The sequence below is a fragment of the Spermophilus citellus genome (genome assembly GCF_964194105.1).
Source record: "Spermophilus citellus genome assembly, chromosome: X".
Lineage (NCBI taxonomy): Eukaryota > Metazoa > Chordata > Mammalia > Rodentia > Sciuridae > Spermophilus > Spermophilus citellus.
Window position 1 is genome coordinate 75,408,914 of NC_138190.1, and position 10,452 is coordinate 75,419,365.

Below are 10,452 nucleotides of genomic sequence, written 5' to 3' on the forward strand. Positions count from 1 at the left end.
GAGGCACCAGAATACCTGATTTCAAATTAAAATACAGAGCCATAGTAACAAAAGCAGCATGGTGCTGGCATTAAAACAGACGCAAAGACCAATGGAATAGAAGGTGGCACAGAGACAAACTTAAACAGCTAGTCATTTGATTCTTGATAAAGGTGCCAAAAACACACACTGGAGAAAAGACAGCCTCTTTAGCAAATGGTGCTCGGGAAACTGGATATCCATATTTAGAAAAATGAAAACTACATCCCTATCTTTCACCCTGTACAAGTCAATTCAAAAATAGACCAAAGACTTTAGTGTGAGGCCAGAAATCTTGCAACTGCTAAAGGAAACAAAGGGGAAACACTTCAACATGTAGGCATAACAACAATTTCTTGAATAGGACTCCTAAAGCTCAGAAAATAACAGCAAGAATCAATAAGTGGGATAATATTAAATTAAAAAGCTTCTCTATAGCAAAGGAAACAAAAGAGTGAAGAGAGAGCCTACAGAATGGGAGAAAATTTTGCAAACAAATAAGTTTACAGACAAATTACTAATATGCTGGATACAAAAAGAATTTTAAAAAATCAACCATCTCTATGTATATCTATAAAGCATGAATTTTAAAAAAGGAAGGAAGACCAGTAAAGTAAAAGAAGGGTATTAGGGGTAGGGTGGAGGAAAAAAGAAAGTACTAGGGACTGAAATGGTGCAAATTATATTCCATGTATATATGATTATGTCAAATGAACCCAACTAATATGTATAACTATAATGCACTAAAAAAACATTAAAAAACTGACCCCCCAAATACATAACCCATTCACTGAATGGATAAATAAACTGAACAGAAACTTCTGAAAAAAGTAGTACAAATAGTCTACAATTATAAGGAAAAATATTCATCATCTTTAACTATCAGGGAAATATAAATCAAAACTACACTAAGATTCCATCTCACCTGTCAGAATGGCAATCATCAATACAAATAATAATAAATGCTGGTAAGGATTCAGAGGAAGAGGAATTTATACAGTGTTGGTGGGAATGTAAATTATTATAGCCATTATGGAAATCAGTACGGATGTTATTCAAAAATATAAGCCAGGTGTGGTTGGAGCACAACTGTAATGCCAGAAGTTCAGGAGGCTGAGGCAGGAGCATTGCAAGTTCAAGGCCAGCCTCACAAATTTAGTGAGGCCCTAAGCAGCTAAATGAGACCCTGTCTTAAAATGTAAAAAAGAATAAGAAGGGCTGGAAATGTGGCAATGGTTAAGTACCCCTGGTTTTAAAAAAAAGCTAAAAAACAAAACCACCATATAATCCAATTGTACCACTCCTCAGTATTTACTCAAAAGAACTAAGTCAACATACTTTAGAGATACCTGCATACCCATATTTATCATGGCACATCAGAATACCCAAGTTATAGAATCAGCCTAGGTGTTTGCCAATAGATGAATGAATGAAGTAAAATTGGTGTATATATGCACAGTACATTATTATTCAGCTGTAAAGATCAAAATTATGTCATTTGCAGAAGAATGAATGAAACTGCATATCATCATGTTAAATGAAATAAACCAGACTAAAAAGACAAGTATATTTTCTACCTATGTGGAGGCTAGTTGGGGGGAGGGATATCATGAATACAGAAGGTAGATCATTAGTGTAGAGTAAAGGAATGGGAGGAGGGAACAAAAGAGGATAAGAGGAGGTATTGGGGATTGAAATTAATTGAATTATGCTATATATACGTGAGAATCTGCCACAGTGAAACCCACTATTCTGTACAATATGCACCAATAAGTAAGACTACTGGGTCATAACTTTTAATGCACATTTTGCTTTCATACTCTGATGAATCAATACAAACTTTTAAATGCAGTGAATTTATATCCAAATAATACTGCCATTGCAATTTTTAAAATATCTAATAGTAGTTTACCATAATAATTATTACCTCAATTTTGCATACACTATAGATTGACAATCCCTAATATAAAATATGAAATTCAAAATGCTCCAAATTTCAAAAATTTTTGAGCAAAATGTCATATTCAAATAGTTCCATATTTCTGAATATTTCAAATTTTTTACTTTTAGATTAGGGATCATCAACTGGTAAATCTATGCAAATATTCCAAAATCCAAATAAACTCCAAAATCTGAAACACTTTTGAAATCCCAAGCATTTCAGATAAAGATAATCAATTTGAGTTAAGAGTTTTCAAATCTCTTTCACAGTCCCATTACATCTAATACCCTAATTAGTAACAGAGTGCTTAGGTTTTTAAATACTTAAAACTTAGATCTTCCTAACTTTAGCATTCCCTCTTAGCACTTACTTGCATTCAGTACCAACACACTGATACATGCTCTATTACTTCCTAACATCTGGTAGGAATATAGCTGTTTTTTCTATAAAGTAGAATTCATCACTAGCATGGGTTGACACTATGTAGAAAATGTTTTTTATGACCATTCTATCTATCTATCTACCTACCTATCTACCTATCTATCTAACTATCCATCCATCCATCCATCTCTCTCTCCAGGCTATTACAAACTATTTATTTGTGGGACATGTGTGAATTAATAAAGTTGGACTCACTGAACCAGCATTTGTTATAATTCACAGTAAAAAAATAAATTAGGATATTTTGTATAGAGTTTGCTAACAAATTAATAAATAAGACAATAAAGTGGAAATTGAAACTACTTCAAAGAACCCTTAAGCACTTTATTTTTTATTTATTTATTTTTTTGTGGTGATAGGGATTGAACCCAGGGCCTTGTGCATGCAAGGCAAGCACTCTATCAACTGAGCTAAATCCCCAGCCCCCCTTAAGCATTTTAGACATACATTTTTATATATAATCCACTGAATACATTCACTATAAATCATTCTCCTGTTTATTAGAACAAGATACCTAAATTTACTACTCTGTTATCCAAATCTGTTTACCACATACATATGAAATGCATAAAATACCAGCTCATAAAAATATTCTAATATTAAAAACTTCAATGATTTTAGACTTATTCTCCCTAAATTATTGGAAAGTTAGAAAAATTTGAAACAAAATCTAATACCCCTTTTCTATACACCTACATTTTTCTTTTTCTATGAAATCACAGGTACCTATTGGCAGCAATAATAATAAAACAATAGCAATTAAGTCTATTGATGATGAGCACAGACAACAAAGTTAACAATGATAGGCTTGAAAGTGTGCAGTTAGAGAAATAGAACATAAGGATATATGTGCACATTTAGAGATCAAACTCACCAAGAACCATTAAATGTACTGGTGTATGAAATATACCCAGAAATACAAAGGTACACTTGTAAGTAATGAGACTGGCTTATACATGACCTGTGGAATCAAACCTATTTATGTTACAACTCATATGTCAACTAGTTTTCAGTTGGGAAGAAATATAAAAGCAGTTCCAAGTAGATGGTAAGAAATGTCACAGAATATAAAAGTATCCTCTAAATGTCTCCACTGAAAGATATATAAATACAAAGTACTGACAATAAGATCAGAAAACAGAGAAGATAATCATTTTTATTCTAAAATATAATAAAACCTAAGTATAACTATATAAGCACAGATGATAAAAATATGATGAACTCTGAATTAATCCCAATGAAAGAAGTCCTACTTTTATTCAAGAGTATTCAACTTACAACAATTTACTTTATATAATAATGATTTTTAAATTTCCTGGGATAGATACAGTTAAAAAACAAACAAACAAACACATAAATTATTCTCCCTACTGCTACTTTGAGTCAAATCACCCAATTTCAAATGCAATTCATCTGATAGGGATCTGGCCATTTAAATTATCACATAAAATCTCTCCTGAATGACATATATATGTAATATATGTACATACATATGTATACATATACATCTGTAAATAACAAATGTACAATCATATTTGGTTTCTACTACATAATATATATACATATGTTCATGCATATATATACAAATATATACAAATACATATCCAAATATAGACATTATATATACCTATATTACATATTACATATAACTATATTTGTATATAGAAAGATATTTGTATATGTCATATATGCATGCATATATTTGAAGATATATATAATATATATATACAAAAATATGCATATATATAAACGTAATATATACAAATGTCTTTTGTAAAACTCATTTAGGGGCCACAGAAATAACTTAGAAGTGACAATGAGGACAAACCCAATATCCACAGCCGTTAGGAAAAGTGGAAGTGAAGTACAAAAAGTGAGCTTAATGAAGAGCTCTATAATTCAGAAATGTGAAAGGTCAGGGACACCTAGAAGACCCTAAAAGTTTCACCAGAAAACTAAAACTAGTCAATGAATTCAGCAAAGTAGCAGGATATAAAATCAACACCCATAAATCAAAGGCATTTCTGTATATCAGTGACAACTCCTCAGAAAGGGAAATGAGGAAAACTACCCCATTTTCAATAGCCTCAAAAAAAAATAAAATACTTGGGAATCAACGAAAGAGGTGAAGGATCTATATAATGAAAACTACAGAACCCTAAAGAAACAAATCTAAGAAGACCTTAGAAGATATAAAAATCTCCCTTGCTCTTGGATAGGCATAATTAATATTATCAAAATGACCATACTTCCAAGAGCACTATACAGATTTAATGCAATTCCGATCAAAATTTCAATGATATTCCTCATAGAAATAGAAAAATCAATCATGAAATATATGGATATACTAATGCTTACTCTACAGTGGTTTTAAATTAAAGTTGTTATAAAATGCCATTTCATCATTATTAATTATTTCACAATTCAAGGTTTCAGTTAATATTTATTGCAACTACAATTTGTTACAAAATTTTCTATTACACAATATTATCAACAACAAAATTAATTCCAGAGGTACATTTGTGGGTAGGAAAATAATGAATCAGACCACAGGGGAACTTTTGGATGCCCATGTTTCAAAGAGTTAACAGGCATAATATGACATTAAGAGAATGATAACAGTGCATGAGACAGCTCCAATGAATATTAGTTGATAATTTATATATGAAGGGTTTTGTTTTATTTGTAGGCACAGTATTTGAAGAAGGAATTCCACTGTCTACCTCTTTTCCTACACTGAAGTATCTTTGCTATTGCTATCTTTCACTTAATGAAAAAGGTTATGTTCTAGGACAATTTACTCCAAAGGAATAGTTGGGGGAAAAGATGTTATTTCTGATAACCTTCCATCATAAAATGTACAGATGTGCTCAGTTGGAAAATGGTCATTTGACACACCCACAAAAAGATCATAGAATAGAATAACACTTGTAAAACTACATATTTAAGAAAAAGTAAAACTTATGAATACATTGCTAGTACTCAGTATAATGTTGTTCTTCATCAGGACTCAGTAATTAGATGAGATGTACAGAAACTGACAGTTCTTTACCCTGTTTCACATGCTGTCATCAACTAAGATATGCACCTTAAACCATCATAGTACTTAGAACTTGAATTAAATTACTTTTCATTGTCTCAGCAGTTTCTCCATCATTTCAATTCACCAGTTCTCTTTCAAAAGATCTTCCTTTTGATACTGGCATAAGAAGCTAAGAATAGAAATGTGCAACATTTGTTTAGCAAGGGAGATTTACCTCAATAACTTCTGAATACATTTCGCTACTTGTTAACTGGTTGAATTCCAACAATAATCATATATTTGTGGACTGAGTCTGAATGGATCATTATGTTCTCTAATATGATTTATTTAACTATTATCAGACCTGCTAAGTAGACAATAGTTGAAATAAAAATTTTACTTGTTGAATCTAGAAACTTTAAGCTACTGTGAATTAAAATTTAAGAAGTAATTTTAATCAAAGAAGACTAATGCTGTAGCAAAAGATACCACATGAAAGGTACAAGATAGTGTACAGAAACCTCAAAAATTTGGAGCCTCAAGTTGGGAGCCAGGAGCGGGGGTGCATGCCCATAATCCCAGCAGCTTGGGAGGTTGAGACAGGAGGATCACAGGTTCAAAGCCAGCTTCAGCAATGGCGAGGCATTAAACAACTCAGCGAGACCCTAGCTCTAAATAAAATACAAAATAGGGATAGGAATGTGGTTCAGTGCTTGAGCATCCCTGAGTTCAATCTGAGTACTCAAAAACATTTTTTTTTCAAGTTTGGCTATATTGTTCCTTAAGTGTATGCATCCTGGTTAATTCCAAAATGTGAATTTCTGTTGGAAGACATGCCTCTTTTTTGATACAATATAGGTGCTCCTTCATGTATGATGGAGTTATGCCCCAACAAAACTATCACAGGTTGAAAATATCATGTGAAAAATGCACTTAATACACTTAACCCATTGAACATTGCTTAGCAATACAGTATAGAGTAGAGGTTATTACTCCTCATGATCACATGGCTGACAGAAAGTCATGGCTCACTGCAGCTGCCCAGCATTGCTAGAGTGTGTGTGTGTATACATACATTTATGTATGTATGTGTACACACACACACACACACACACACACACACGAATAAATATATTACTTTCAGGGGCACTCAACCACTGAGCCATATCCCTAGCCCCATTTTGTATTTTTTATTCAGAGACAGGGTCTCACTGAGTTGCTTAGTGCCTCACTTTTGCTGAGGCTGACTTTGAACTCAAGATCCTCCTGCCTCAGCCTCCTGAGCTTCTGGGATTACAGGCATGCGTCACCATGCCCGGTGCTAGAGAATATTGAAACACATATTGCAAGCCTTGGGAAAGATCAAAATTCAAAATTAAAAGTAGTTTCTACTTAATGCATATTGTTTTTGCACCAGTGTACACTGTAAAGTTAAAAAATTGTAAGAGAAACCATACTAAGACAGGGACCATCAGTAATTACAGTAGGCTTTTCTTTTCTTTTTTGGTACCAAGTATTGAATCCAGGGACAATCAACCACTGAGCCACATTCCCAGTCATTTTTATTTTAATTTTGAGAAAGGATCTCCATAAGTTGCTAAGTGTAATTGTATTTTAAATACTGATATTAGCTGCCGATTATTAATATTTGCCTTATTAATAATATTACAGCTTTGACAGGTATAAATATTCAGGCCTCTGACATATCTCTCCCCTTTGTTTCAGAAAATGATAGAAATAGCAGTACTAAATGGTAATGCTAAAAACTAAGTTATTGTATATTTTAATGAGCCAAAATTCATGTTGCTTATGGAATTTGTCCAGTAGTCTTTGGAGCATACTAAGAACCTAAGGTTGTACTTATCAGACTAGTTTTTTATGAAACACTTAAGTTATAACTGTCTCTTCCTAGATAGTACAAGAACAGTAAAAATGTACAGATTATAAAAATATGTGAACTTAATTATCTATACTTACCTAGAAAACATTTTCACATGCTCCAGGAAATAGAACAGTTGTTTTTAAGTCTGACTTTTATAGCAGGAACATTTGTTAAATTATTTATATTTATTAATTTCCTATGTAATCTATCAATGAAAATTATGCCCACTACAAAGAACTTAATTGCCATTGATGGCCCCCTCCTTATTTAGGTTTACCTAAGAGAATACTATGCACAAGCATTAGAAAATCAAGTACCTTAGCTCATGCTATGCTGAATTCCTTTCCCTTCCAACAAAGCTTATATTTCCAAAATCTAGACTGATTTTTCCTATAAAACCTTTTCAGGCAAAACCCAGCCTCTGGTGATCTCTCTTAACTCTTAATTCTTTTAGTTCCTATTCTGCAATGTTCTGTGTTTCAATTATTGACTATGATGTCTCATATATATATTTTGTTCTGTCCTCCACACTATGCAGGACAGTAGTGAGTAATGAAGAGAAGCTTGAAAATTAAAGCTTCTTGAAAGTAACTTAAAAAAAAAAACTCATTCCAGAGTTCATTGGTCAAGTGCTCTGACTGCACCTGCAAAATGAGCTGTCAATATTAATTTGCCACTTGGTTATGACAACCTCGTTAAATGCTCGTGTGTATTTGGTGCCTACCTAGCCATATTCATTACAATAGAAATATATTGGATCCAATCACTTCCTGGTTCTGCAAGTACATGAAGGTGAGAAGTACTTACTCATATGGCACATCATTATTTCAAATAATTCAAAGTTGAATTCATCAAGAGATTGTCCAAAACAAAACAAAAAAATCTTTAACTTTGGAATGTAGCAACTAGAAGTACTCCAGATTGCCAGTATACAAAACAAACAATACACACTGAGGACCAAGATCATTTTCCAGTAGTACCAGAATTATATTGTGCTTTAAACCATAACCAAGAGAAGCTCAAACAAAAATGCTGCCAAGGCAAAGTATTTCACCCAAAAACTATCAGGGAGTTGGCAGTCTTAACAGATTCACTAAATAAAGTTATCTAATCACAAATGGCATCTATATACTTTTAAATATCTTTAGCTTTTAAGCTAAAAACTAAATTTGGCTTTTCCATTATTGTGCCTTTTTTTCACCACTTCTTTTGGATAGAGGAACCTAAAATGGCTTAATACCAGTAGGGAGGGAAGAGAGCCAAAGCAAAGAAGAAATCCATCATTGACTGTCTGCTCAGAGCACCTTACAATCAGAATTACTATTTAATTTAAATTCAGTTCACTTTTGAAAGGGTTCAACTATGAACTGAAAATTCTGACCATCTACTTTTAAAGAAAAATATCACTCCTCAGAGATAATGTCTTTCCTTTTCAAAACGCACCCATATCAATGTTTTTGGAAGTGACTATTTTCAACTGCAGGCTACCTCAGGAGTAACAAGAGATCACAATGACCCATCCTCAGTTTTATTTGGAACATTCTGGTTTCATCAACATATTTATAAAAGAAAAAGTATGTCATTCTGGATGAAGAGTAGTTTGTAAAGCCTAATTCCCCTGTTATCAATCATCTACTCTGCCTACTTCTTAAGTTTGATGGCACTCTGGAAGTCGAGTAGTGACTAGAGTTGCTAGTTTGTTTTAGTATTACCATTTAATGTAAGTACTATCTTCTTACTTTTACATATCAGGAGTCAGAAGCCAGGCACAGGCTTTCAGAAGCTCTTGGCACACGAGTAGAAGGAACACTGAAAAGTAAGGGGCCACTGGAGCTAGCTGTTCAAGCGTTGAGTCAAGAAAAGACAGCAGCCTAGAGAATGGCTCCTGAAAAGTCTGTAGGTCAGGCTGAGCCTCGCGAGAGCAAAAGCCAGAGCCAGAACGAAGGGAAAGGGGCGAGCATGGCACTGGGAGAGTCAGTCCCAGAGTCAAGGACCAAGCTGCGTGACTGTACGTAGAATTATCAGCATCTAAGGCATCTAAGAAGCAAAGCCAGGCCTTAAACACCGACTCCACGTTCCTGGACACCAGGGTCTAGTCCAGAAAGTCATGACTCTGAGAAGGAAAACTACCTCGAAGGGATTAGTGAGCTTGAGAGGAGATGTAGGAGAAGCATCAGAAGCTTCTGCAGGAGAAATCGCTTCGCTCGCCTCCCAGGGCCCCGGAAGCCAGGAAGGCGATCCAGCACTGGGCGAGTGTGGTGCCACTACTCACCCCTACTCCTCTAAGGTCCTGGTCATCGCCTTGCTCGACGCAGCCTCTGCAGGGGGGAGCCCCTCCCCCGCCCGCCACGCAGAGTGGGCTCGGCGGGCGAGAGGAGGCAGCAGCGCAGGTGTCCCAGAGCCGGGGCCAAAGAGAAGCTGGGTGCAAGAGAGGCAGCCCGGTGCCTTGCGCTCCTTGGCGCCGCCAACTTCACCACCATCGACGTGGAGGGACCAGAGGAGGCAATGGGGGGGGGAGGGGGGGCAGGCCCTCGCCCAGGGGCCCGGACCCTCCGGAGGTACTAGGCCCGAGCCTCTGGCGGGACCGCCGCCCCGGGTCCCCTCAACGACACGACCCCCAGGCCTGATTTCCGTCCCTCGGCCCCCGCGGCCACAGAGCAGCGGCGGCTCCCTCTTGGGGCCGCGGTCGCAGCTGCATCCTCGTGCTCCTCCTCCTCTGGCGCCGCTGCCTACACACACAGCCCTGGCGCCGTTACCGCCGCGGCGCCCCGACCGCCGTTGCCTAGCAACCGCGCGCATGCGCCCCACCCCCGCCGGCGACCGCCGCCACCGCTGGCGCCACTGTCAAGAGCTCGGACCAGCCAGTCTGCCATCTAGAAAAGTGCGCAAAACCCCACTTTTGGGAACCTAAATGGAGTGATGTCAAGGTAAAGGTGGGACAGGGAGAGGTACAGGTTGCTCTGCAATTCGAAAGGACTGGGGAATTGGAATACCACCATCTCCCAGCCCCAGGACAGGCACCTGGGCAGTTAAGAGTAAGAGTTCAACAACCTCCCTGCTTATTTCGCTGCCTTTAGTCTTGCCTCCTCCAATCCATCTTTCACAAGGCCTGCCAAAGGGAGTTTCTAAATAACTTATCTGACCATG

General features: G+C 36.5%; 1 protein-coding gene across 1 annotated transcript in view; it reads right to left on the bottom strand.

Annotated features, from left to right (window-relative positions):
• Positions 1–10,014, bottom strand: part of ZC3H12B (zinc finger CCCH-type containing 12B) — a 313,257-nt gene extending 303,243 nt beyond the window's left edge. The window contains exon 1 of the mRNA XM_081276399.1: positions 9,578–10,014. The gene's annotated coding sequence lies outside the window, so the exon portion shown is untranslated. The remainder of the gene's footprint in view (positions 1–9,577) is intronic.
• Positions 10,015–10,452: the final 438 nt, after the last annotated feature.